The sequence below is a fragment of the Sus scrofa genome, chromosome 1 (genome assembly GCF_054392235.1).
Source record: "Sus scrofa isolate SSC_HxYL_T2T_F1_AM1 chromosome 1, Sscrofa_HxYL_maternal_Yorkshire_Landrace_v2.0, whole genome shotgun sequence".
In the NCBI taxonomy this organism is placed as follows: domain Eukaryota; kingdom Metazoa; phylum Chordata; class Mammalia; order Artiodactyla; family Suidae; genus Sus; species Sus scrofa.
Window position 1 is genome coordinate 209,939,541 of NC_139383.1, and position 26,889 is coordinate 209,966,429.

At 41.7% G+C, this 26,889-nt stretch overlaps 1 protein-coding gene across 1 annotated transcript in view; it reads left to right on the forward strand.

Moving 5' to 3' along the window:
• The window catches only part of LOC146406979 (uncharacterized), a 449,061-nt gene that overhangs the window by 10,878 nt on the left and 411,294 nt on the right, over positions 1 to 26,889 (forward strand). The gene's annotated exons all lie outside the window — the stretch shown is intronic.

Sequence of the window (26,889 nt, forward strand, 5' to 3'; positions counted from 1 at the left end):
TTCCCAGGCTAGGGATCGAATCGGAGCTGTAGCCGCCGGCCTACGCCACAGCCACAGCAATGCGGTATCCGAGCCACGTCTGCAACCTACACCACAGCTCATGGCAATGCCAGATTCTTAACCCACTGAGCAAGGCCAGGGATCGAACCCGCAACCTCATGGTTCCTGGTTGGATTCATTAACCACTGTGCCACAATGGGAACTCCCTATATATTCTTTTTTAGACTGCTTCCCATTATTATTATGAAGTACTGAATATAGTTCCCTGTGCTATACAGTGGGACCTTGTTTATGGATGGGTTTTAATAGATATGCTTGTGTTCAAGTCAAAATGAAAAGTCTTGGAGTTTAAGTATATTCTTATTTGTATCATGAAATTTTAAAACAACAGTGACACTGGAAAATTCACATCCCACCCCCAAAACACATTCTTTTAGAGGACTTTTTTTCCTACAATATTTAAACCATTGTTTATCATCTGTGCTTGGCATTTAAGTATTTAATTTTTTTTTTTTTTTTTTTTTTTTTTTTTGCTTTTAGGAAGGCATATGGAGGTTCCCAGGCTGAATCCGAGCGGCAGCTGCTGGCCTACGCCACAGCCACAGCCACAAGAGATCCGAGCCGCATCTCCGACCTACACCACGGCTCACGGCAGATCCTTAACCCACTGAGTGAGGCCAGGGATGGACTCTGCCACCTCATGGTTGCTAGTCAGATTCCTTTCTGCTGCGCCACAACAGGAAACACATGTATTTGATGTGATTTAAGGAAAGTAAAAAGTTGCTTTACTACTTGTGATGGGTGTGATACACAGCAAACTCTGCTTCTTTAAGTTTGCAAGTTAAGCTTTGCGTATGTGAGGTTTTACTCATTTGCCCTTAAGTTTCAACTAACTTATTTAATGTACTAAGTCATTTATTCGTAGATCAATAAAGTAATTGTTAAGAGGGAAATTCCTATATGATTCATGTCAGGATTTTAAAAGCTGCTCACCCTTAATATTTCTTTTGTTACAACTTTTTTTGCTTTTGGAACAATATGAGATTGAAAAAATTGGATGGATATTTTCTAGAAAATATGTCTGAGGAAAGAAATAAGCTTAGTGTTCATTTTAGGCATGACATTTCTATGTACTTATTATATATATATATATATATAAAACAAAGCTAATCAACAAGTCCAGAAGTTTTATTTCTAAGAGACCACAGGATTAGGAGACAACTAGTGTTTCACAGATTAACCACTGTTAGGCTAGCCACTGTTTGTGGCACCTTGCACTTCTGTAAAGTGAGTTTTATGTTCTTACAGTTTACAGAGGCTTAAATCAATTCCCAAGATTTATTTGTACAGTAGAGATTCAAATTTGGTGTGGAACGTGGACTTTGGAGCCCATTCTCCACGTGTGCCTTACTTTATTTTGTTGAGGGCTGGATAAAAGAGATTTGAGTCCATGCAACATTTAAAAAAAAAAATCTAATGCTCACTTTGGGATTTCAGAGTTTTAAATGTATGTATTTTAATTTGATCCTCAGTCTTGTGAAATAGACGTGGCAGGTGTTAATGTGCTCATTTATAGATAGAAGGGGATGAGGGTAGATAAGGATCTGAAACTCTGAGGTTGAAGGACCTGCCGAATTGAATAAGGCTAGTTGGAATCCCCTTGTGGCTCAGTGGGTTAAGGATTTGAACTTGTCACTGCTGTGGCTCTGGTTGCTGCCGTGGCATGCATTCAATCCGTGGCTTGGGAACTTGCGTATGCCACAGGTGCTGCCAAAATGAAAAAAAGAAATGAACAAGGCTAGTAAATGTCTGAGCCTATGATCAGATCCTCATGTTGACTCCAAACTTCACATGCCTTCTCATGCCTGCCCTCCCTGTTTGCTAAAAACTGTATTTAGAAGAGTCTGGGGGAGTATTACATAGAGTATCTCAGGATACTTTTTAACATTTCCTTAAAAAAGCTTGTAAGCACACCTTTCCTTCCAACCTCCACCACCCACCTCCTCATCCTTTTTCTTTTCCCCTTTTTTGGCTGCCCTGCAGGACACAGAGTTCCCAGGCCAGGGATCAGATCTGTGCTACAGTTACAATCCACGATCCCCAACCTGCCATGCTGGGCTGGGGATCAAACCCTCGTCCCAGTGCTCCAGAGATGCTGCTGATCACATTGAGCCACAGCAGGAACTCCACCCCCTGCATCCTTTATAAACTAATTCTAACAAGAAGCTATGTGCTGCTGAGGGCCAGCTGGATGAAATACGTTAATAGTTGGGGTCTTATCTAATCTTTTTTTTTTTTTTTTTTGCCATTTCTTGGGCCACTCCGGTGGCATATGGAGGTTCCCAGGCTAGGGGTCGAATCGGAGCTGTAGCTGCTGGTCTACGCCAGAGCCACAGCAACGTGGGATCCAAGCCGCGTCCGCAACCTACACCACAGCTCACGGCAATGACAGATCGTTAGCCCACTGAGCAAGGGCAGGGATTGAGCCCACAACCTCATGGTTTCCAGTCGGATTCGTTAACCACTGTGCCATGACAGGAACTCCCCCCCCCCTTTTTTTTTAATCTAATCATATTTAATACCCATGTCTTCAGAGCTTAATTTTCCTAGAAAAGGTTTTTAAATGCCCTGTTGCCCTTTAAAAATATTCTGTCCAGTGGATTGATCATACTTATGATAAAAGTTTGTTGAACTTTTGGCTTCTGTTACAGCTTCATGTTCACAGCATTGATTCTTATTTGCATAAGAAGGAGGTTTTACTTACCATAAGAACATTTTTAGCCTCTTTGTTTCTTGAGAGACAGTTGGAGTCTCTCCAACTGGTAGTGTCCAGTGTGACTACCGTGGGACTCTGGTCGGGGAACATAGTGCGGGTGGGTTTTGAATTCCTGCAGGGTCACTTTGCTTTTCTTCTGACCCATCACGCCTGCGTGTCTGGCTCTATTCAGTTGTGTATATGGGTCTGTTCTTTCTGTCTGGTCAGCCCCGGCTTGGGAAGTGACTTGTCGACCCTGCCCTGTGAGCCTGCTGGAGAGCTTGGCAGACTCTTCTGGTCCTGCTGTGAATCCCTCAGGCTTGTGAGGGACAACAGATGGTCAAACTACACCCAGAGACACCCCTCTACGTAATGATGAGAAATGACCAGGGTCCTGGTAAGTGGAGATCAGAACCCAAACACTTTTTAATTCTGATAATAGGACATGGAAACAAACACAGAGAGAAGAAAGGGAAAGAAAACCTTTCCTAAGTTACCAGTTTGTCTTTGTTGGTACTTCTTGCATTTATTAGTAGGAAACTCTTTACGTACTTATTTATCTGTGTAGTCACTATATGTAGATGACTGGGACTGAAAAGTTATCCTCTGTGCCCTTTGAGGGATAAATAATCTCTGTGAGTGCCAAAAATGGGAGGCAAGACCCAAATGAGATACAGAGTTGCTTTCTGCACCACAGAAACAGCATGGGGCTCACTGTGCTCAGAGCCCCTTCCCTGCATGTCTGCCTCTCCTGAACTGGTGCTGAAGTCATGGCCCTCTGCAGCCTCCACAGCCCTGGCTTTTGTACTTGGCCTCCACTACTCCCCTCTGGCACCTGACTCAAGGACAGCCAGTGTGTAGGCTAGGGAGTGACTTGGGTTAGTTACAGAGTGGAAATGAGTTTGTAGGAGGAAGAGAAGCAAATAGCTGAGTCCCAGTAATCATGGTACTCAAGAGGGAAGCCTGTTGACCTTGTGCTGCCTGAGGTCCCTTTATTGTTTTTTTCCTTTTATAGCTGCATCTCTGGCATATGGAAATACCTGGGTGAGGGGTCGAATTGGAGCTGCACATGCAGGCTTAGGCTCTAGCCATAGCTACATGGAATCTGAGTCATATCTATGACCTACACTGCAGGTCGCAGCAACACTGGATCCTTAGCCCACTGAGTGAGGCCAAGGATTGAATTAGCATCCTCACACATACTAGTCAGGTACTTAACCCACTGAGCCACAATGGGAACTCCCCATTTATTACTTTGGCTCCACAAAGAATGCTATTGAACTCTTGTAAGATTCCTGTCTTCTTCATTATTACTCATATTCTTGTGGTAAGACTCCCTTATTTATTTATACTGGCCTGTATGAGGCCTGTCCACAGGCACTGCTGCACAGTGGTTACAGGTGCAGACAGCTGGCTGTGGTGCCAGTCTGCCCATTTCTGGCTGAGGAGTTCTTGGAGGCCACCCTTGATAAGCGTCAGTTTTCTTCCTCTGTAAAATGAGATAACATTCCTGCCTCAGAATATTTAAAGAATGAATATGTAGGAGTTTCTGTCGTGGTGCGGTGGAATCGAATCCGACTAGGAACCATGAGGTTGTGGATTCGAACCCTGACCTCACTCAGTGGGTTAAGGATCTGGTGTTGCTGTGAGCTGTGGTGTAGGTCACAGACATGGCTTGGATCTGACATTGCTGTGGCTGTGGCGTAGGCCAGCCAGCTACAGCTCCAGTTGGACCCCTAGCCTGGGAACTTCCATATGCTATGGGTGTGGACCTAAAACGCCAAAAAACAAAAAAAAAAAAGGAATGAATATGTAACAAGCAAGCCCCCTAACATCCTGCCTGGTACCTGATATGTGCTCAAAAGATGTTAACTGCTGCTGTTATTCTTATTGTTATTATTGCTGTCATTATCAAAGGCAGCTATATGAATATCCTTCCCTTTTCTGAGAGTGCAAAATCTCAAAGTGACTGTTGCCCAGTTCTTGACCACTGGTGTGATTGATTGTGTTGGGGGCCTTGAAACAGTGATATTAAATCATACAAGGCTTTCCTTTCCTTTCCCTAAGGCCCTTGTAAGTCTTTTGGTCTGATCTTTGTCCACAAAATCGAGGCTTTTTTTCTGCTGCTCCTGTTTGAGAAAGAAACATCTAGCATAAAAAGGGAGCCCCAAATCCCATGAGTCTCTGATACCAGGGTACCATCATACATTGTCTTCCTCAAGTATACATGCACTTCAAATGTCTCTGCTATTCGGGTACAACAGAGATTTTGATGACATCCCTATATATTTTCCCAAATAACTTTTGATTACTGAAATACACAAACGTGCCACGGTCTTTTGCCTGTATCTCTCCTCCTTCGATGACCAAGACTCTCTAGGTTCTGTCCTGCTGGCACCCGGACCAGGAGAGGAAGGTAAGCAGAGACAGTATTTTAGCTCTGGACTGTTCAGCTTTGGCTCAGTGCCCTACTGCTTGTGTACAAGAAAGAGGAGTAAAAAGTAATTATTAAAGAGAAGTTCCCTACTGTCAGTGCTGTGACCTCCTTCTCTGGCAGCCAACTTTTTCAACAAGCATCTTAATATTTTAGCAGATGGTGCTAAGGTTTGTTAAAGCAGTCTACAGTATTCCCAGTTCATCCCTACATTTCTGGATTCTTTGTAATTAGCTTGCAACATGGGTGGAAGTGAGCTCAGATGTAACCCAAACCCGTGGAGCTTGGAAAAAGGGAAGCATCTGGTGAGAGGAGCAAGCTAATCTCACTTTGCTTTCAGGGAGTTGCCCAGAGGTGAGCTCTAGGAGATTAACGGCCATGGCCAGAAGTCGGTGCAGCTGTGTTCTGCAGTCTGCCTCAGCTACCCATTTCCTTCCACATAGGGTGTGAATATTGATTTTCATGTAGAAAGTCCTCTGTCATTTTCGTCTCCAGCCTGGTTTTCTTGAAAATTTACCCTCACTCCTCAGTTTATTATTTGTTCATTGTTTCTATTCCTACATTTGCACCTGTATCTGGAACTGTCATGTAAAAGGTGTTAACAATTTTAGAACACTGAGATAGATTTTGTAAAAAAGTAGATAGTTCATTAAAATCTCGTTAAGATGAAATGTAAGTGCTTTACCGCATCAGGGTCAGTGATAGTATTTTGTTAATGTTACAGCTACTTATACTTTCTTTGTAAAAGGAGCTATTTCTTTCACAAACCTCTCTGCCTAAATAATGCTGGGCATGGAACTACTTCTTGACTAATTCATGTGGTGTCACATCATCTGCAGAGACTTCCAGTTATTCAAGGTGGCATCTTCTTTGCCCTTGATGTTGCCACCTGGAGGAGGTAGAGTAAGATGGCTGTGTCAGACTCACAAGTAACCCCAAAGAGGATTTGGGGACCAAAAGCACTTTAGAAGTTGGAGTTGTTTTATTACTGCTAATGGTAGGAATATCGGAGGTTGAATTTAATAACATCTTTTCTACTGAGAATTGGCCTTTGTCTCCAAGTTTATCACTTAGAAAATAAGAGAGATATCAGTGTTTGTTTCTAACAACCTCTGTGTTCTTAGCAGGAACTTTGCTCACTAAAGGTTCTTAAGTATATGTTAAGGACTTATGTGCATATTAAGAAATTACTGTGTGACCCAGGCTGTTAAAAGATTTATATGCATTTTCATTCAGTTCTTCTAGCAATAACTTCACAGCTAACTAGGTTATTATTTTGTTTTATAAAAGAAGACCCTGAGATTATCTGAATAGATAGATACCTGTCTATCTAAAATGATAGAACCTGGGCTCTGAACTCAAGTCCATCAGATGTCAGAAGCCTGTCACCTGAGACTGGGTGGAAAGAATTTATTTGCAGTTGCTTTCCTTAATGCTCCTGTTTCTTCTTTGTCAGTTCTTTATTTTGTCTCTTCCTCACTCAGGGACAAAACAGACCCAACATACAGTCTCCACCGTGGAGTAGAATTAGAGACAAATGAAGAAAAACATCAGTTTTTCTGGGTTAATTAACTTTCCAAATGTATGGTTTGTTACCCAGGGAGAAAAACTCTTTAGAACAACAAGGTCAATGTCAGAGGTGAGTTAGAGCAGTAATTATAGGAGAAGCATTGCTGTGTCTAGGGGAGAGAGCAGCTGGTAGCAGGTCAGAAAGTAAATATTGCTCCTCCTAGTTTCTGCACATGGCACAAATATATCTGGGTGTTATTTTTCTCCCCTGGCGGATTATTTTCTGCCAGAGGAGTGAACAAATTCTTTGAAATGGGGTCTCTAAATGAGTGTTAGCTGTTCTAGCTTCATCCTTATAATCATCTTCTGCTCTTCCAATTTTTTTGAGATCTCTTGTCTCAAGGGCAGAGATGGAATGCATTATTGACATTTTGACAGAGAGGAAATACCTGAGATTCTAGCTCTGGTACCTAGGGTTTCCCCCCTGAATGCTAAGCAAATTCAAATAGCAAAGGTACTCCTAAGGAATCCTTTTTGGCCAGATGGATCAGGGATACATTTCCAAAATTAGTGCTGCACAGAGAATTCTCTCTCATGGACTAATTCTTCTCCCCTTTCTAAGGACCATCTGTCTCATGGGCAGAAGAAAAATAGGCATCTGTTCAGATCTGCAGGGTTGCCACCTGGACCCGTTCCTATAGTGCTTCCAAGTGGAGGGTTGGGCTGTCTTGGGGCCAGCCCGGAGACTTCAGTAACGATTCTTCAGTGAGGAATTACAGAATCAAGACAAAATAATTTTGATCCCAAAACTAGTTTTTTAGAGCAAGGATTGGTGGATGATCCATCACTCTAGACCAGAGGTCAGCAAACTTTTTCCATAAAGAACCAGATAATACGGCTTTTCAGGCCATATGATTCTGTCACAGCCTTTCTATTGTAGCGCACGAGACCATAGATAATACATGAAAGAGTGATCGTGGCTGTGTCCTAATAAAACTTTATTTCCACCTTGGCTTGCAGGCTGTAATTGATTGACTGTTCTAGACCACAAGAATTCAGTATACATGAGTGATTTTTCCACGAAAGGATTAGGATTCATACAGTATAGTTGTGGAGGGTTGATAATGTGAAATCTGTACTCCTTGATTTGTAGGTTTTTTGTTTTTTGGGTTTTTTTTTTTAAGGCAGTTTTGCTCTCCACTTCCATGGTGTTCACTGTTTTGTCACAGTTCTGGTTATTTTGAAATAATTTCATCATCACAGGATGACACCAAGATGATTCTGTGTTCATATTGGACTCCCAGAAGAACTCCATATACTTTTGTATGTCAGTCTGAACACATCCATTTAAATCTGCTGCTTCTAAACTGAGTGTGACCAGCTCAGTCCTGGGCATCTAAAATTTACTTCTAGGTTTTGCCTCCATAGGGTTTGGAGTTCTTCATGAAAGTAGTAACTTCTTTCTAAAGATGCTGTGGGTGGTGTAGCTTATCACAATTACAGTGATGGATTTAGGCCCAGTAACTATGTTTCCTTCCCCAGTTTGGCTCTGAAAGGGATACATCGAAGGAAAAAAGCTGCAGATGTGAGCCACCAAAATAAACGCACTTGTGACAAAACTGTTGCTTCCTGTTTCTTGGTTGGGCTTAAATTCTTTGCATCCAGACTGATGGCTAACGATCTAGGCAAGTGAATTAGAAATTGTTTACAAGCTAGAATGTGAATACCAGTAGAATATTTCCACATTATTTTGTATCATTTCCTTTCTCTTCATTCTCCAGGGGCGGGGAGGGATGGCAATTGTGCCCATTTGAAAATTCTGCTTTTACTGCCTAATTTAAAGAGACATTGCCTTGTTAGAAATGAACAATGTTTGTATTTTTATTTGTGATCAAGTGTGTGTAGTAGGCAGAGGTACTAACCTCTTTGCTAGGTGACTGAAGGGCAGTATTTATATTTAAGCATTTGTTTTAAGACATAATTTTCTTCACTTGGATGAGTCAGACAGTTGGGCAACGACTTGTATCTCACTTGAATTAAATCTCTCTCTGTCTTTTTTTAAATGGCCATGCTGGTGGCATATGGGAGTTTTGGGGCCAAGGATTGACTCCCAGCCATAGCTGTGACCTGTGCTGCAGCTGTGGCAATGGCAATGTGAGATCCTTTAACCGCCTGTGCTGGGCCGGGGATCAAACTCGCTCCTTTGCAGTGACCCAGGCTGCTGTAGTTGGATTCCTAATCCACTGTACCACAGCAGGAACTTCTGAATTAAATATCTTATTCTTGAAGATACATGGAAACTTCACATGCACCTAGTAGTGCCTTATGCACTTGAACTTGTTTTAATTGGAAAGATTCACTGCTAAACAACAGAGAGCAATAAATGAGCAATGGAGAAAGTAAGATACTGTAGTAGTGAGACAGAATGATGAAGACAGGTGTATTTTTCTCCCATCTTATTTCTAGTCCGGTGAACTATAAGCTTCCAGGCACCATTAAATGATGGTAGTGGAGTTTCTGTAGCAGTGTCATGAAAAATGGTGCATGAGTCATCACTTGGTATACTCTCAGTTTGTGTTATTATGTTAACTCACTTATTGTGCTATCATATTGACAAATGTTTGCGAAGTTCTTAAAGGGCTCAGTGCCTAAGGTTGCCATCTAAGAGCAGAGGAAGTAAAAGGAAGAGGGTGGATAATATACATGAGTATATAGTTTTACCTTAGTATTTTCTTTGGAATTAGAGGAATAGTTTCGAAAATTGAGTTATAAGTAAATAGTAACACAAATGTCAGTGAATACAGTAATATTGGCTTATTATGGAAGGAAAATAGTCACTTTTTCATGCATGAGATTTCACGGGTTTGATGAGATCTTCTATAGCTTCTTAAGATAATGAGTGAGCAAGACCAAAAGAGTTGGAGTCCAGAATGTGAGGGTGAGCATATCAAGGTGCTGTAGAGAAGAAGACTAGCTACTTACTTAAACATGAAGAGAGAGAGCTGTCTTCCTGGCAGAAGTAACATGTAAGCTGAGACACTGAAAAATAAGGCGTGTTAGCTGGGTGCCAGTGGAAAGCAGGGAGACACATGCCATGTGCAGAGCCTGGCCTGTTCAGAGATGAGAAAGACTGAATGTGAGTTTAGGAACTTTGCAATAGCTCATTTCAACCAGCATATAGATTCAAGGGAGAGAAGAGTAAACTAGAGGCAAGGCTGGCAGATATGAGCAGGAGTCTGATCTTGATAGGTCTCATACACCATGTTAAAAAGATGAGTTTTATTTTATTATTATTTGTTTTTACCCCTCCTGTGCTAGTGGGACACCTTGAAGAGTTTTAAGCAATGGAGTGATTTGATCACTGTTGAAAATATGGATGAAGGATTGGGAGGAAGGTAAGTTTAGAAGCAAGGAGGTTGGTTAGACTATTGCTATAAAACAAATAAGAGAGGATGATGGTATCCATTTCTAAAATCTGTCCAGTCAGGATTTAATGGCTGTAGAAATTTTGAAAAATTATATTCCAAGTCAGAGCAAGGGAAAGGTAGGGGTTTTGGTTGATGGTGAGATTTCTAACTTGATTTTGCCATACGTTCAGTTGCTCATTTGTTGAGATTGGGAGCAGTGGGGAAAAACAGACTGGGGTTGGGAGGAGATGCATTAATGGTGTATTTCAAAGCCCTTAGAGCTGTTGGGGAAGAGGCCTAAACTGAACAGGTGTAAAAGAACGTCAAGGGATGGAGCAAGACATAAAGCTTGGGACCAAGTTAGGTAGGTCCATGAATGCTCTCTGTGAAGCCAGTTTGCAGATAAGGAATGGTGACAGAATTTGACCTGTGTTTGAAGGGCAGCCCAAGAGAGATGAAACAGGAGTGGGAGACTAAGTGGCCTTTGCTTTAGGCCGTGTGAGGGGAAGAGCAAGTAAGTGCCTGTGGCAATGGAAGAAGAGGCTTGTAAGGGAAGATGATGGAACTTGGCAGTGATATAGAGCATTCTACACAATTCTGAAGCATAGTCTCATTTGCACAACTGGCCCAATCTTACTTTCCCAGTCTTACTTTATACTTCCTTTCTTGTACCTACATCTTAGCCAACCTGGATAGTTTGTACTTTCATGAACATGTGAGCTTCATTTTTTGTGTTTTCTGCCCACATTTTTTCCTTCACCTTAAATGCCCTTGTCCCACTTATGAAACCCCAGTGAGCCTGGGAAAAAGAGTAGGACTTCAGTAAGAAAAGGAATCTTTTTCCTCTTCCCAAGCTTCAGTTCAAAAGCCATCTTCCGCATCCTCCTCCCTTGGCCTGAAATCTGTTGTGACATATCACAGTAACTGGTTTTTACATCTTGCTTCACTAAGCTTTGAACTCATTAACAAAGTATGTCTTAACTTACTCATGTCTGCTTTACTTCTTCTGTACCTAGTAGTTTCTCAGTAAAAATGCTTACTAGAGTCAGACAGGTTGGGAATGAATCTGTACTATGTCACTTACTGGCTCTTCTACCTAGAACAATTTATTTCACCCTTTGAGCCTCAATTTATTTCTGTGTAAAATATGCATAATAAAACTACCTTATAAATTTATTGTGAAGGGTAAGTTAGGTCATGCATAGCCAGTACTTAGTGCTTGGTGCATGGCAGCTGCCATTATTGAGTGCTACTATTAATAGCCAGGTATATTGGCTCATCAGGGGGTACCTCACATGGTGATTCCTTGTAACGAAGAGAGGACGCCTGTACTAATGGATGTCCCAAGGTGTATGAATGAGAGTATGTCCAAATGATGGATTCTGATCATTTTCCTGTACTTCTAGAAGACCTAGCAGATACCTGGAAATTACCCACAGGAGTCTTGTAGAAAAGAGATGGGCAACCATCATAAACACATCATGTTTCACTTGGGGTTAAAGCATATCAAGAATCTCCCCGCCTTTTAATCTACTAAATTACAGAATGAATCATGTTCCTGGATCTGGAAAAATCTGGTTCCATATCACAAAGGGCCTTGTTTCCTCTCTCCGTTTTGGAATGTTAGGATCACTCATGTGCCTAAAATGTATTAAATCCTGTGATGAATGGGCTCATCTGAATTTGTTTTATTTAAATAATATTTTACAGCTTATTTCTCATATTTATGCAGAACCTGATTCTTAAAGATTTTTTTAAAGATTTTATTTTACTTCTGGTTTCTTCCTTAGAAGAGATTGATTGCATCAACTCTGTGGACCTTTTTTCAGGTTTTACTTTAATTAGGAAAGGTAGACTTTGTTGTACTTGTAACTGGTAAACAGGCCATTTTAGGATCTGGGTTACAAAACTGTTTCCTCAGTTCATTCAATACACAAGGCAAATTCCTGGATTGTAGAATCTATAGTCTGCCTCTTCCTCATCCTCCCCATTTGCTTTTTAGAGTAGCTCATGGTCTGTGATATTCTCCATAGCCTGAAAGTTTGGCTTCTAACAGAATTGTCTTGAAGTGAAATCTGTTTGTGCTTTTAATCCTCACAGGCAGTTTCCCATTATAATACAGCTTTCACAGTTGAGTACTACTGATATCTTGTGTTCTTGAAAATGATTGGTGATTAAAATCACCCCTTTTGCAAGCAGCTACCCATGGCTGCTCTCCACAGAGAATAATAAACTACCATACACAGAAATATTAAGATACCACTTAGAGTATTAGAATTTTAACCACTTCATGTGGCTGAGGCACAGAGGCCTTTTCAGCCTCAGTGCTAGTTATCTCAAAATTGGTAATGGGCCTAGCTCAACTTGGTGCTCCCCTGGGGCCCTAGGCCGCCTCCTGCAGTGCAGTGTGAAACTTAACTGTAATTTGTTGTGACTGATCCCTAATGCAAGTGTTAACAGTGGCTACTTGCCATGAGTAGGAAAGTGAGAGTAAGTGTTGTTTATCCAGACAAGAAGTGATACCAAAATGAGACTGGAGGTGTGATTCTAATTTGCACCTCCATTTCATTTGCCCGGAGGAACTACATTTCTTTGTCATTATTTCTGAATATATATAGCGACAGGGGAAGGCTTACCAAATGCACTGCTAACAGATGTGGCAGTCACACTTCCGTGCAGCCCCTCATTTTGTTCATTCATGCTTTCTTCAGACCGCCGTGTACTTTGGAGAACAGAATGATACCAGAATTGCCCCAAAGCTCAGCCCAGTAGGAAATATGAGAAATAATACCAGGGAGCATTTTGAAGCATATTCTTTGTCCTCTGTCTTTTCTGTATTGTGATAGTGTATTTTAGATTGCACTATGAAAAATACCCTCATAGAAAAGTGGAAAACAGTGAAGAGTGTGATAGAAAAGATGGTAGACTATTCCTAACACTTTTAAGTGATCAGTTCTTGAGATTTTAAAAGTTTGTTTTATAGAACACTAGCCTTACAAAACATGGCACTTAATGAAAAAGAATTCTGTGTTAAAATGTGAAAGAAGGAGTTCCTGTTGTGGCTCAGCTGGTTAAGAACCTGACATAGTGTCTTTGAGGATGTGGGTTTGATTCCTGGCCTTGCTCAGTAGGTGAAGGAAGGATCTGGTGTTGCTGAAAGTGGTGTAGTTCGCAGATGCTGCTCAGTACTGCTGTTGCTGTGGCTGTGGCATAGGCCTGCAGCTTCAATTCGACCCCTAGCCCAGGAACTCCCATATGCTGCAGGTGCAGCCATAAAAAGAAAGGGGGAAAAAAAACGCACAGTAAATAAGATTCAGATTCTGAATATTGAAGGCTCAGAGAAATTCTGCAGAAAAGCATCCCAGTTAACTTTTCTTTAACTGAACTTCTTGTACTTATTTCTATACTTATTTGCTAAGAGAAAACTTCTTTCTCACTGCTCAATAAATTACACTTTTGGAAATGCCCACCTGTTCTGATTGTCATATAGGCATTTCTTGTCACATTAATCAGCTTTCGTTGCCCTGTATTCTTGGACAGACTGGTAGTGTATTTTAGGGGTCTAAGCAAAGTACAACAGTTTTTCCATAAGAATATTCATGACACGGCCTTTTTTTTTTTTTTTAAAAGGGCCGTACTTGCGGCATAAGGAACTTCCCAGGCTAGAGGCTGAATCGGAACTGTAGCCACCAGCCTATGCCACGGTCACAGTAATGCCAGATCCGAGCTGCGTCTGCAACCTACCCTGCAACTCAGGACAATGCTGGATCCTTAACCCACTGAGTGAGGCCAGGGATTGAACCTGCGTCCTCATGGATACTAGTTGGGTTTGTTACCACTGAGCCACAACGGGAACTCCCTAATTTTTTTTTCTGTTTTCTTTTCTTTTTTCTCTACTGTTGCAATTGACTTTAAACAGCTCTATGTTAAAGAAAACCAAAGCGTATGTTCAGGGAATAAAGTATAGTTGGAATCAAGCTGTGAGACCATTGTATTTCTCACTCATGCGATGGAGGAGAGAGGGGCAAGTCCTCCTGGAAACCTAATCTTAGCAGCCGTGGGAGGCTTTAGGAGTCAAATGCTGAGGAATGCTTTTACCCTGTCGTCTTACTTATTAGAAAGCTACGTTGGAGGTTTTCAGGCAAATTGAGACATTCCTTCATTTCTAGCACTTACTCATGTATTGTGGAAATAAAGCTTTAGGAGATGTACAATCGATTAATGCCCTCCTTCCCTTTGTGACTTGCAGCACTAGCTCACAAATACATACTCTGAGTCAAATAAAGAAGTATTGTATAAAGAGACCACAGCACAAGCTGAACTGCATTGCCTGGTAAAAATGCAGGGCTGGGAAATGTATTTCTAGTGAATCAAAAGCTGCTCTGGCTTTGCCGGCCAGCACTTAATCACTTTAGAGTGTGACCCACATAATTGGTTTTCTTACTGTCATATGACAGACATATCACCCCAACATTATATCAGAGAGCTGAAAAATAAACAGCCCGTGTGGTAATGTCTAGAGCTAGGACATAAATGCCTTCAGTTTTGCTGTGGTTGCTGTTTTGAAGTTTGCACCTCAAGGTGCTGCTTTGTGAAGAAAATTAAATTCAAAGGGAAAGTGCCCACATGTTAAGTCACCATTAAAACAAGGATCTTTTCCAGAGATTCTGGGGCTGTTTTGCCACTGAGATTCTTATTTGCCTCTGTGAACAGAAAGTTGGACAGGTATAAAAATAACGGCCTTGTTTCTCCAAAACTTAGCCCCTTTGAAGCATGAAATTCACACCGGAAAAGTGGAAGGATTAAGCCTTTCTCAGTAGAGCAAGTACAGGGTCTTCTTACTTGGAAGGAAAATTGTTGCACAGGAATGAACACCTTGCACAGTTTAATCTCGTTCATGTTCTGCATTAAAGAACTAGATGAGCAGAATGCTATCCCAGGCACACTCAGGCCCGAAGATCTTTTAGGGTTTGAATTTCCCTGTGATAAAAGCAGTTCTAGCAAAAGGAAGATTTCCCAGGGCCCAGAGCCCAGAGCAGCTGGCAAGTTTCAGATAACCGTGGCCTCATGGAGGGACTCTCAGGTGTAGGGAGACAACCCCATGTAACTGGACAGGTTATTTTATCTTCAATTAAGTTGTAGCATACCCTGAAATCAGATTGTTCTACTTAAATTAAAGATGTTCTTTCTGTTGCAGTTTGTGAAGCAGGAGAGTGGCTCAGGGGAGGAGTGGGACCACAACCCTTCGAAGCTCATGAACTTCGCCACTAATAATCACAAAGAAAGCGGTGCATGACTGTCCTATTTTCGCTTTGCTTTCTGCTCCTTGTGGAAGTTCGGGCTCTCCTCTCAGGCCAGCCTGAGGAACAGGAAGCAAGCACAGTAAGTCATTGGGAAAAAATGATTTTTTTCTAGTAGAGATGATGTTGTGGTCAGCTGCTACTTCTCCAGACAAAGACTCTCCTGCTCTTAGGCTGTGTGCACTGCTCAAGGTCCTGGGTTACCGCCACTTGCCAACATGTACTAGGTATTTGGAGGTTTGCTGAATGAATCAGATTACCTACTCAATTGGAAGCTCCTTCGCTTGGTGGCTTCTCTTGAATTGACGAGACCCTGAGTAGCGGTTGAATCACATTGGCAGGGGAGAAAACTAAAGGGTACATCATTCTTCTCCTGCCCTTGGATTAGACTTAGATCTTGTGAGCCCCAGCCTTCATGATCCCACTGGGCAATCTTCTATTGGTTCTGTTTCTTTACAGATCCCTGCCTAATACAGAGGACAGTCTTTTTTCCTTGGAATACTCACTGAAATGTTAATCTCATCCCAAAACACCCTCCTAGACATACCCAGAATAATATTTGGCCAATTGGCTGGGCACCCTGTGGCCCAGTCAAGTTGGCATGTTAAAATTTAAACATCACACAGGGTCAAGACAAGGAGAGGAGTACAAATAAGGTTGGAGAGAAAGGCATGGTAAGAAGTTTGGAATTTATTCTGAAAGTACAGGGCGGGAGGGCTATTGAAGACACTTAAACAGGGTGTGACTTGACCCCACTGCCTTTCCAAACCCATCGTTCATGTGTCACGCTTGGGTGAGGGCTGCTTTGAAGGTATGAGACTTGTGCAAGAGGAAGTGGAGACAGGATGATGGGAACAAAGACGAGTGGACCCACTGGAGGAATATTTGGAAGGATTAGGTTTGGGGAGGAAAAGAGATAAGTCAGGTATGACCAAGACTATGGAGCAAGGCTTTTGTGCTTTGCATTCTCTGGGGTAGCATGCTGAATATGACAATTGTCTCATTCAGTCAGGTATCAGGAGAGTACAGTCCACTTATTTTCATAAGACATGCAAGTTAAAAATGATCTTTACATTTTATATGGTTGGAAAAAAAAAAAAGAGTACAGTGGACTGTCAAGCAAAGTGAAGGTGAGGGTTGCTTCACCCTCCACACAGTCAAAACTGCGTATAACTTTATGTATTTTGTGACCTGTAAAATAACATGAAGTCACATTTCAGTGCCTATCAGTAGTTTTATGGGAATGTTTGTATAGTGTCTATAGATGCCTTTGCTCTAAAATGGCAGGGTTGTGGAGCTGCAACAGAGACCAAAGTGTGCAAAACCGAAGCTATTTATTTTCTGGCCTCTTACAGAAAATTTGCTGATCCTGTGTTAGCGGTGATGTTCCTCTGTCCATCTTATCTAACCCTGAGATCCCTCTTGGCAGGGGCATGGTCAGAGGTGTGAATTTTTCTGTCTTTGCTGTCTGTTGACTGAAGAAAGCCGGCATTAAAGAGGTATTTTGTTCACCAGCATTAGTGCCTTGACCTATTCCAACAGCCAATTAAGGCAGCTTTTGAAATTGAAGAGATTACAGAGGTGATGAGCAAGGATGAAGGATCAGGAACACAGCATCCTCTGTCCTGGAAGGGACCAACGGCCATTGTCCCAGGGCATTGGCTGCCCTGAGGGTAGAGGAACCAGTTGTCAGACATTAGGGATGAAAAGTCCCTGAGGATAGCTCAGACCCAGCCCTTTCCTTTTTTTTTTTTTTTTTTTTTAATGTAAATTATGCAGAGATTGTTTCCTGCTTCATTCAGCTTTTCTGGCCCTTGAGATGTGAAGTTCTGTGTCTGTCCGGCAACCAGCCCCAGCCTCCCTACAGGGCTGGAGTTCTTTCTGTTGATCACCTCTTTCTGGGGCCGAGTTTTATACAAATCCAAGGTCCTCAGTGGTGATCCTCCAGAGCCCACTGTCAAAAGCAAAACCCACCCAGCCTACTTTTCAGATACCGAGGACAGTATTCCTGAGTCCTTGGAAGACAGGTACCACCACTGTGTGGTAAATATCCTCTCATAGATGTAAATTTGATACATTTAAAGTTATCTTCATTGAGGGGGAAATATCTGAATGTTTACAGTTGGGAAACAGTTTCTTAAAACTGACATTGTTCAAAATTCACATCATTAGAGTGTATTTCTATAAATGTGAATGTGAGCTTATGATTTGCTGTTACAGAAGCATAGGGTGGTTCTTTGGTTGGGGGGTGGGGGGTCTTACCCTAACGCCTTTTTAGTAAGGGACCAGGAGCTTGAGGGCATCTGCCAGGGACATTCTGGTCAGTGAGGAACACCTGCCTGGGGCCACACGTGGCTCCCCGAGGCCTTTGGTGTACTCCATCTGCACTGCCTTTGCTCTGTCTGCACAGTCATCTGAGAGGCACTTTTCCAGGCTCTGTGTCTGCAAGTTCTGCTGATTCACTTTTGGTTACATGAGAGGGAGAGTCCTGCTGTCAGAGGAACGGCATGATAGCTTTTGATGGCTGAGATGTCTGAGCAGGACTTGGGCTTAACAGTAAAGCCAGAGATGGGAGGCTTCCCTGTACCAATTTTGACGCTGGTCCATGCAGACAAAGATTCTCAGGCTTGGTGACATTTCCAGCGCAGTGCCACATCTTCAAGGAAAGAGTGTTTAGTGTTCCTTTCTCATCTTTATTTACTTCCTATTTCTGTCTTCTTGACCTAATGTTGCATCTCGCCTTTGCTTATACCTCCTGGAGAAGTCTGAAAAGAATACTGAACAGGAAGCAGTCTTCAAAAAAGAAGAAAAATATTCTGCTGTTCCAGCATTATTTTTTCATACTATGCTAATCATTTTTGAATACGTTGTGCAGATGGTAGGTTGTATTTTTGCGGAGGGTTTTTTTTCAAGCCAAGTTCATAGACATGATCTTGAATTTGTAATGCTGTATTCCTAAGTGTCTTTTTTGGCTGTCAAAATAGTGCTGTCTTTAAAAAGTACAGTGTAGATACTCTGGGTAGTGCTGATTATGTCTGCTTGCTTTCTTTATAAAAATGAAGTACTTTCCCCTTATTGTTAAAGTAACATTTATTATAGAAAACTGGGAAAAGGTGAAAAGTAAACAGAGGGACAATAAATTGATATAAGTATTGGTCTCAAAAACAACTGCTCTTCCCTCTTTCTTATCCTTCACCTTTTTTTGTGTGTGTGTGTGTGATACAGTGAGCAACATGATACAGATTCATTCACTTTCATCTTAACTATCTATATGTGTCAGATATGCAAGGAACAAAATACCTGGCTTGGAGGAGTTCCTGTCATGGCTCAGTGGTAATGAACCCGACTAGTTTCCATGAGGACATGGGTTTGATCCCTGGCCTCGCTTAGTGGGTTAAGGATCCACCATTGCCATGAGCTTCGGTGTAGGTTGAAGCTGTAGCTCGGGTCTGGTGTTTCCATGGCTGTAGTGTAGGCTGGCAGCTGCAGGTCTGATTCGACCCCTAGCCTGGGAATTACCATATGCCACAGGTGTGGTCCTAAAAAGACAGACAGACAGACACACATACACACGCGCGCGCACACACACACACACACACACACACACACACACACACACCTAGCTTGGAGAGCAGATTAATTCTATGGAGTTTGCATGATGGACAGAAAGAATATGGGATTTAGAGACATGGAGATCTGGATTTGAATTCAAGAATTACAGTTAAGGCGTTCCCGTCGTGGCGCAGTGGTTAACGAATCCGACTAGGAACCATGAGGTTGCGGGTTCGGTCCCTGCCCTTGCTCAGTGGGTTAACGATCCGGCGTTGCCATGAGCTGTGGTGTAGGCTGCAGACGCGGCTCGGATCCCGAGTTGCTGTGGCTCTGGCGTAGGCCGGTGGCTACAGCTCCGATTCAACCCCTAGCCTGGGAACCTCCATATGCCGCGGGAGCGGCCCAAGAAATAGCAACAACAACAACAACAACAACAAAAAAAAGAATTACAGTTAAGTTGTATGTATGGGAGAGGTCACTTGCCTGCATTTTAACTGTAAGTTCAGCAAATGGTTATCCTGGGAGATGTTGCTTCAAGAGCTTCAGGTATTGTTGGCTGGGAGCTCCCAGTCCATGTGAAGGCAGAGGGCAGGGTTGGCTCTCACCTCCTGAGTGTCTTTGCATGCTGACCTGATTCAGCGGCAGACTTTCATTTTGAAGGGTCACATGGTAAGTGTTCTAGGCTTTGTGAACTATAAGGCAAAATCAAGCATATAGTGCAGGTACTTATTTAGCCATTTAAAATATAGCCATTTAAGAATGTAAAAAGAAAACTTTGCTGGGTCACAGTCCCATCAGAACAGGCTGTGGGTCTGTAAAGCTGTCTTTACATACTGTGACCTTCATATGTCCCTGAGAGACATTGCTAATAAATAGTGAGCCCAGATTCACCATTAGAGGATAGCTAGCCAGAGCCTGGGGCCCACGCCAGTCTACACTGTACCCTCTCCTGCCTGGAGGTGGGTCATTCTAATCAGTGTAACCACCAGGACTACATTTCCCTCGTTCCCTCCCCTCAGCTTTGTCCCTTTCTCTGCTGGCTCTGTCCCCTTCCTCCACCTCCTTCCTGCCCTCATCTTTGAACCTTCCAAGCTTTCAGCCTCCTTGGGGCCTTTTCATCTCTCCTTATGGAATGCCTTGCCCCTGGCCGCTTGGCAGACTCCTTATCCTTCAGGTCTCAGTTCAAATATTATCTCATTTGGAGAATCTTGCCTCAGATACTTGTCCTGGTGCTCCAGGCATTCTGTCACATCTTCCTTTACCTCTCAGATTCTTCCCTTCCTTTCCTCCACTTCTTAATACTCATCACATTCTGTAATTGTGTTATGTAGTCTCTGTTTCCAGGTTTGTCTGTTTCTGCCCCTGTAGAAGGTAAGCCCTTCCTCAGGGGCAGGGGCAGGACAAGTCATTTACTTTCTTTCTTTTTTGTCTTTTTAGGGCTGCACCTGGGGCATATGGAGGTTCCCAGGCTAGGGGTTGAATCAGAGCTGTAGCTGCTGGCCTATGCCACAGCCACAGCAATGCCAGATTCAGCTGTGTCTGTGACCTACACCATGGCTCATGGCAACACTGGATCCTTAGCCCACTGAGCAAAGCCAGGGATTGAACCTGAGACCTCATGGTAGTCTGGTTCTTTACCTCTGAGCCACAACAGGAACTCCCAGGACAAAGTCATTTTCATCGGTATATTCCCAGGGCCAGAAAAGTGTTGAACATAATAGGTGCTTAGTAAATATCTGACAGATACCTTGATTTGTCTTGCTTCTTGTCCTTATTCTTCAGAAATCAGCCTACTTTTCAGGGTGGGCTTTCCTGATTCTTAGTGCAGTTAATTGGTCACTTATGCCATGCTTTTGTTTTCCTTTGTGAAATAGGTTTTTCCCACCTATTGCTTGGGAAACCCAGCACTTAGGGATAAGAGCCATTGCCTCTTATAGAAGGAGGTGTGAGGTGGGGGCCTGAGGAACCCACAGTAGCAAGGATTCCTGTATGAGGTAGAACCTTCCCTTCAGCAGGAGCTGCAGAAAAAACCTGCAGGGAGAGACTCGCCTGGAGAAGGCATCACCTGACTCCAGTTGTTGCTGTATTTGTGGATAGTGCTTCTCAAATCTTGGTATTCTTCAGAGATACCTGGGCTCTTCTGCAGGTTCTTATTTAAGTCATTTGGTCTGGGAGCACAATTCTGAATTCTGACCTGCTTTTAGGTGCTGCTGAAAGCTGCTGCACAACAGGTCACATGCATAGTAACAAGGTTCCAGGGTCAGGGAGCCTTGGCCCTATAGACATTATGGATGAAGTTATTCTTTGTTGGGGGAAAGGCTATCATATGCATTGTAAGATATCTAGCACCATCTCTGGCCTCTACCCACTAGATACCACTAGTTGTGACAATCAGGAATGCCTTTAGATGTCACCAAATGACCTGGGAGTAGGGTTGGGGCATAATCATCTCCCATGAAAAACCCCTGGCCTAGATGCCTCTCTGTTCTTTGTTTGCTTTTCAGTGCTTCTTTAGAGTCTCTGAGCCAATTAAGTTCCCTTTTGCTTAAGCTAGTTATTTTTGAACCTGTAATTGAATTCCACAACTTAAATACACACGAGTATGTAATTATTTATACGATTTTTTGTATAGTGCCTATGTACGCCACCAAGCTCTGTAAGTGTACATTCTATGTCTTTATTTTAGTACCTAGCATGAAGTCCAGCCTTTGGGAGATAGTTAATAAATGCCAACTGATTGAATGAGTTTCTATAACAGTATAGTCATACTTTTTTTTCCTCCTTTTTTTCATACCCGTGTCATATGGAAGTTCCCAGGCTAGGGGTTGAATCGGAACTGCAGTTGAGGACTGTGCCACAGCCATGGCAATACTGGATCCAAGCCACATCTGGGACCTACACTGCAGCTTTTGGCAACACTGGATCCTAAACTCATTGAGGCCAGGGATCGAACCTGTAGCCTCAAGACAGCATTGGGTCCTTAACCTGCTGAGCCACAACAGGAACTCCTTTCCTCCCTTTTGAGCTCTATGATCTTTCAAATTTTTAAAAAATTTTTAAAATTTTTGTCTTTTTGTCTCTTTAGGGTTGCACCCGCAGCATATGGAGGTTCCCAGCCTAGGGGTCCAATTGGAGCTGTAGTTGCCAGCCTGTGCCAGACCCACAGCAATGCCAGATCCGTGCCGCATCTGCAACCTACACCACAGCTCTTGGCAATGCTGGATCCTTAACTCACTGAGCAAGGCCAGGGATCAAACCCACATCCTCAGGGTTGCTAATTGGGTTCATTAACCACTGAGCCATGACAGGAACTCCTATAATCTATTTTAAAAAGTGTCTTATTGAAGTATTTTATATATATATATATCCTAAAAAGTGCACGTAAGTGTATAGCTTGATAAGTTTTCACATGTTGAAGACTTGTGTGTTACAGGCCCCCAGAAGAGGAGCCGAGGCTTCCCCCTTGTGCTCCCTTCCACTCATTCTATAATCTTTAAAATATTTCTTCCTTTTCAGTAACAGAAGGGAATCCATGCTCACTGTTTTAATTTTTAAAAGTATAGAGAAGCAAAAGAAATATTATGCAGTTTTAATATATAAATTTTAACATTTTGATGTATATCCTTCCAGTCTTTTCAATGCCTGTATACGAACATAAATGTATTTTTTAAACTAAAATGGAATTATGAGATTCCTCTTATATTGTGACTGGCTCTTTGCGCACATAATACCATGTTGTATCCATGTGAGTAAATGCGTATCTAATCATTGTAATGGCAGTGTTGATTTCCATTGAATGGATATACCGCCATTTATATAACCCATCCCCTTTTCTTGGTCATTTGTTGGAAAATTGAGTATTTAAATGGCTTCTACTTTTCACTCCTAGAAATATTCTTTGAATACTCAGTTTTTTTAAGATAAAGTGTTTACCATTATAATTGTAAAGTTAAACCCTAATAAAACTTCTAATCCCATATGAATTTGGGTGCTAGAACTATTTTTTAATGAACTAGTTAAAAAGTATGTGTTCATGGATACATGTATACATAGAAATTGAGTTTAACACATCTTTTGCTAAAATAGTCAAAATTTCAAAATGAACAGAAAGAGTATGATAAACTGAATGATATTTTCTTTATCATACTGAAAGAATATGATAAATAATTTTCATTTCCCAACCCTCCACTCCTTCTCCTGAAAGCAAGTGCCATTTTCAGTTTCTTGAAGGGTGCAAGAATGTGGGCATTAGTGGTCAAATAGGGCCTTTTAAAATAAAGTTAGTGGAGCTGTTCTTTAAAACTTGTAATTTCCTAAAGGCAACAAAAGGACTTATTGGATGTCTACATATGTACGCTAGATCAGGGGTTGGTAAACTTTTTCTTTGTCAAGGGCAAAATACTAAATACTTTGTAGACTTTATATGCCATGTGATCTCTGTTGGGTGGTAAGATGTCTTGCCTAACTGAGGTTGATGTTTGTTTACTGGGTACAGATACCCTAAAACCTCTGAATTTTTGATATTAAGAGCCCTACCTTTATCTGCCAAAGCTGAGGAGTTCATGTCTTCCTTCATGAAAGGGCCATGTTTAATATTTCCTGACTGTATTTACAGGAACATTTTTTGGTGCTCATTTGCTCTGTTCTTGATAAAGGATTCAGAGATTAAAGATGATTTCCTTCATTGAAGTTGGGCAAAATTTTGCCATTCCAGGATTCTGTGCCTCAGCAGAGGGTTCTGCCTTATAGTCCTCACCTTGGGGTCCAGGCTAGCTGAGCATTCTGGGATTCTCTTAGGTGCTCTGTTCTCTCCAAGCCAGATAGGTGTAATGAGTTGCCATGAACCTTCAGATGGCAGGTTTTGTTTCTCCTTCTTAGTTAGAAGTTGAAAAACCACTGCCCTTCTTCAAGACTTACTGTAAAGCTATGGTAATCAAGACAGAGTGGTATTGGTGAAAGAACAGACAAACAGATTGTGGCTTAGAATAGAGAGCATAGTGGTAGATCCACACAGAGTCAAGTGATCTTTTACTGTAGGAGCAAAGGCAACACCGTGGAGAAAGGAAGATTTTTCAACAAATGGAAAAACCTGGACACCCACATGTAAAAAAATATGAATCTAAACAGACCTTTCACAAAAATGTACTTAAAATAGATCATAGACCTAAATAGTAACTATGAAAGTCCTGGAAGATAACCTGGGAGAAAAATCTAGGTGACCTTGGGTTTGATGATGAGTTTTTAGATACAACACCAAAAACATGAGCTATGAAAGAACATAATTGACAGAAAAGATATATGGCCCCCAGTGTTCATTACAGTGCTATTTACAGTAGCCAAGACACGGAAGCAAAGTAAATGTCCATCGACAGAGGAATGGTTAAAGAAGATGTGGGATGTACATACAATGGATTATTACTCAGCCATAAAAAAAGAATGAAATCATGCCATTTGCAGCTACATATATGAACTTAGAAAATATCATACTAAGTGAAGTAAGTCAGACAGAGAAAAACAAATATCATATCACTTACATGTGAAATCTAGCAAAAATGATATAAATGAACTTATTTACAGAACAGAAATAGACTCATAGACTTTGAAAACAAATTAATAGTTACCAAAGAGGAAATGTGGGGAGGAGGGATAAATTAGGAGTTTGGGATTTTATCACAGGGAACTCTACTCAGTGTTCTATAATAACCTATGTGGGGAAAAAAATCTGAAAAAGAATGAGTAGATGTATGTGTGTAACTGACTCACTTTGCTGTACACCTGAAACTAATACATTTAAAATAAACTATACTCCAATATAAAATAAAATTTAAGATCATAAATAATTGACAAGTTTGACTCCATTAAAAGTAAAGACTTTTGCTCTACAAAAAATACCATTAGAGAATGAAAAGACAAGACACAGACTGGCAGGAAATCCTTGCAAAACCACATATCACATAATGGTTGTGTATCCCAAATATACCAGAAACTCAAAAATCAACAATAAGGAAACAACCCAATTAAAAAATGGGTAAAAGAGCTGGACAGACACCTCACCAAAGATGGTACCCAGAAGGAAAAGAAGCATATGAAAAAATGTTCCGTGTCGTATGTCAATAGGGAATTACAAATTAAAACAAGGTATAACACTAAATCCCAGTTAGTACAGCTAAAACCCTGAACACCAACAACATCAAATGCTGGCAAGAACCTGGAGAATCAGAAATTCATTACCTGCAATTGGGGAATACAGTATTACTTGGCCACTTTGGAAGATAGTTTGGCAGTTTCTAGAAGGCTAAACATGATCATATCATATAGTGTAATCATCCTCCTAGTTATTTAACCAAATGAGTTGAAAATTTTCATCTGCACAAAAACTTGCGCATGAGTGAAACCAGAGAATGTTTTAAACAGAAAACAGGTGAGAAAGAGACATCTCACCTACCTTAGTTATTGATTAAACTTTGAAAGAATAAAACATATACCATAATGAACCTGACTAGTATCCAAGAGGATGTGGGTTTGTCCCTGGCCCCACCCAGCAGGTTAAGGATCCAACATTGTCATGAGCAGATGTATCTCGGATCTGGCGGATGTGGCTGTGGTTGTGGCATAGGCTGGCAGCTACAGCTCTGATTCGACCCCTAATGTGGGAATATCATATGCTACAGGTGCAGCCCTTTAAAAAGAAAAAAATTAGAATCAACTTGGGAGAGTTCTCTTGTGGTTCTGTGAATTAAGGATCCAGCATTGTCACTGCAGTGGCTTGGGTTGCTGCTGTGGCATGGGTTTGATCCCTGGTCCGGGAACTTCCACATGCTGTGAGCGTGCCCCCCCCGCAACAAAAAGAATCAACTTGAGAATCATGGCTCATATTCCCCTAGCACCACTCTCCAATTTCCATAGAAACTTCCAGAACTCTGCATGTATTTTATTCCTAGGACTTAGGACCATTGGATGTTTGTTTGCCTGTGTTGTGTCCTTGATGAGTGAGTTTTCTGGGTTGAGTCATTTGTTTCCTTATTTTCTGGCAAATGAGGAGTAGCCAGTGTATTATTGTTTGAACTGAATCAACATAGAAGTTAAATCAAGCAAAACAACAATATTAAGCTACTGTTAGCTGCTTCAAGAAATCAGAGCAATAGCTTATTCCTCTAGGCTCCTTTCACTTTGTGGCTCTGCCAGCCTCCTTTAAAACATGGCTCCAAAGTCTGTTTTGGAAAGATAAGGAGTGTGGAGGGTCATCTCCTTAGGGGGTGTATGGGCCAGGCCTTGAAGCAGTGCACATCACTCTGCCTGAACTCATTCCTCTATTCAATCCTAACTGTCCTAGAGGATGGGAAATCTAGTCTAGCTGGACTTCCAGGAAGAAGATAGAAATGGTTTATGAATAGCTAGCAAGTCTCTGCCATATGCTTATATAGAATTGATCTACATTCAGATCTGAATTCCCGTTACTTTCTGTTGAGATACTCAGCCTCTTTTATGTAGAGCATGGTGTGGAGTGAGTAGCAGGAAGGGGGATTAAGTCCCTTCTGAAGGCAAGTGAGTTAGCTTTTCATCTCTGCATTCTAATAGTTCTATGGCATTCTTTCCATGTTTAGGATACATTAAGCTATCAGTACTTTTTCATTTGGCAGAGCCAGATTTTCTAGAAGACCATGTGAAGCAAATGGACCATGTTTCATCATACTCCTTCAATGCAGCACCACGACTTTCATCACCATGTGGCAGTAACTCTGTTTCGTTCAATTAAATGTTGTAGGAATCACTTTATTTTCTGGAGGATGGAGCAGTTCCTGTAAGTGTGGTATGTGTCTCAGTAGTACTAATGTTTGAAGGAAATGGCTTTCTGGAATTTCACCTAGTAAGAGAATTAGAATTCAGTCAGTGTGATAAATCATTGAACTTGCTGTTGAAGGGCCTACATTT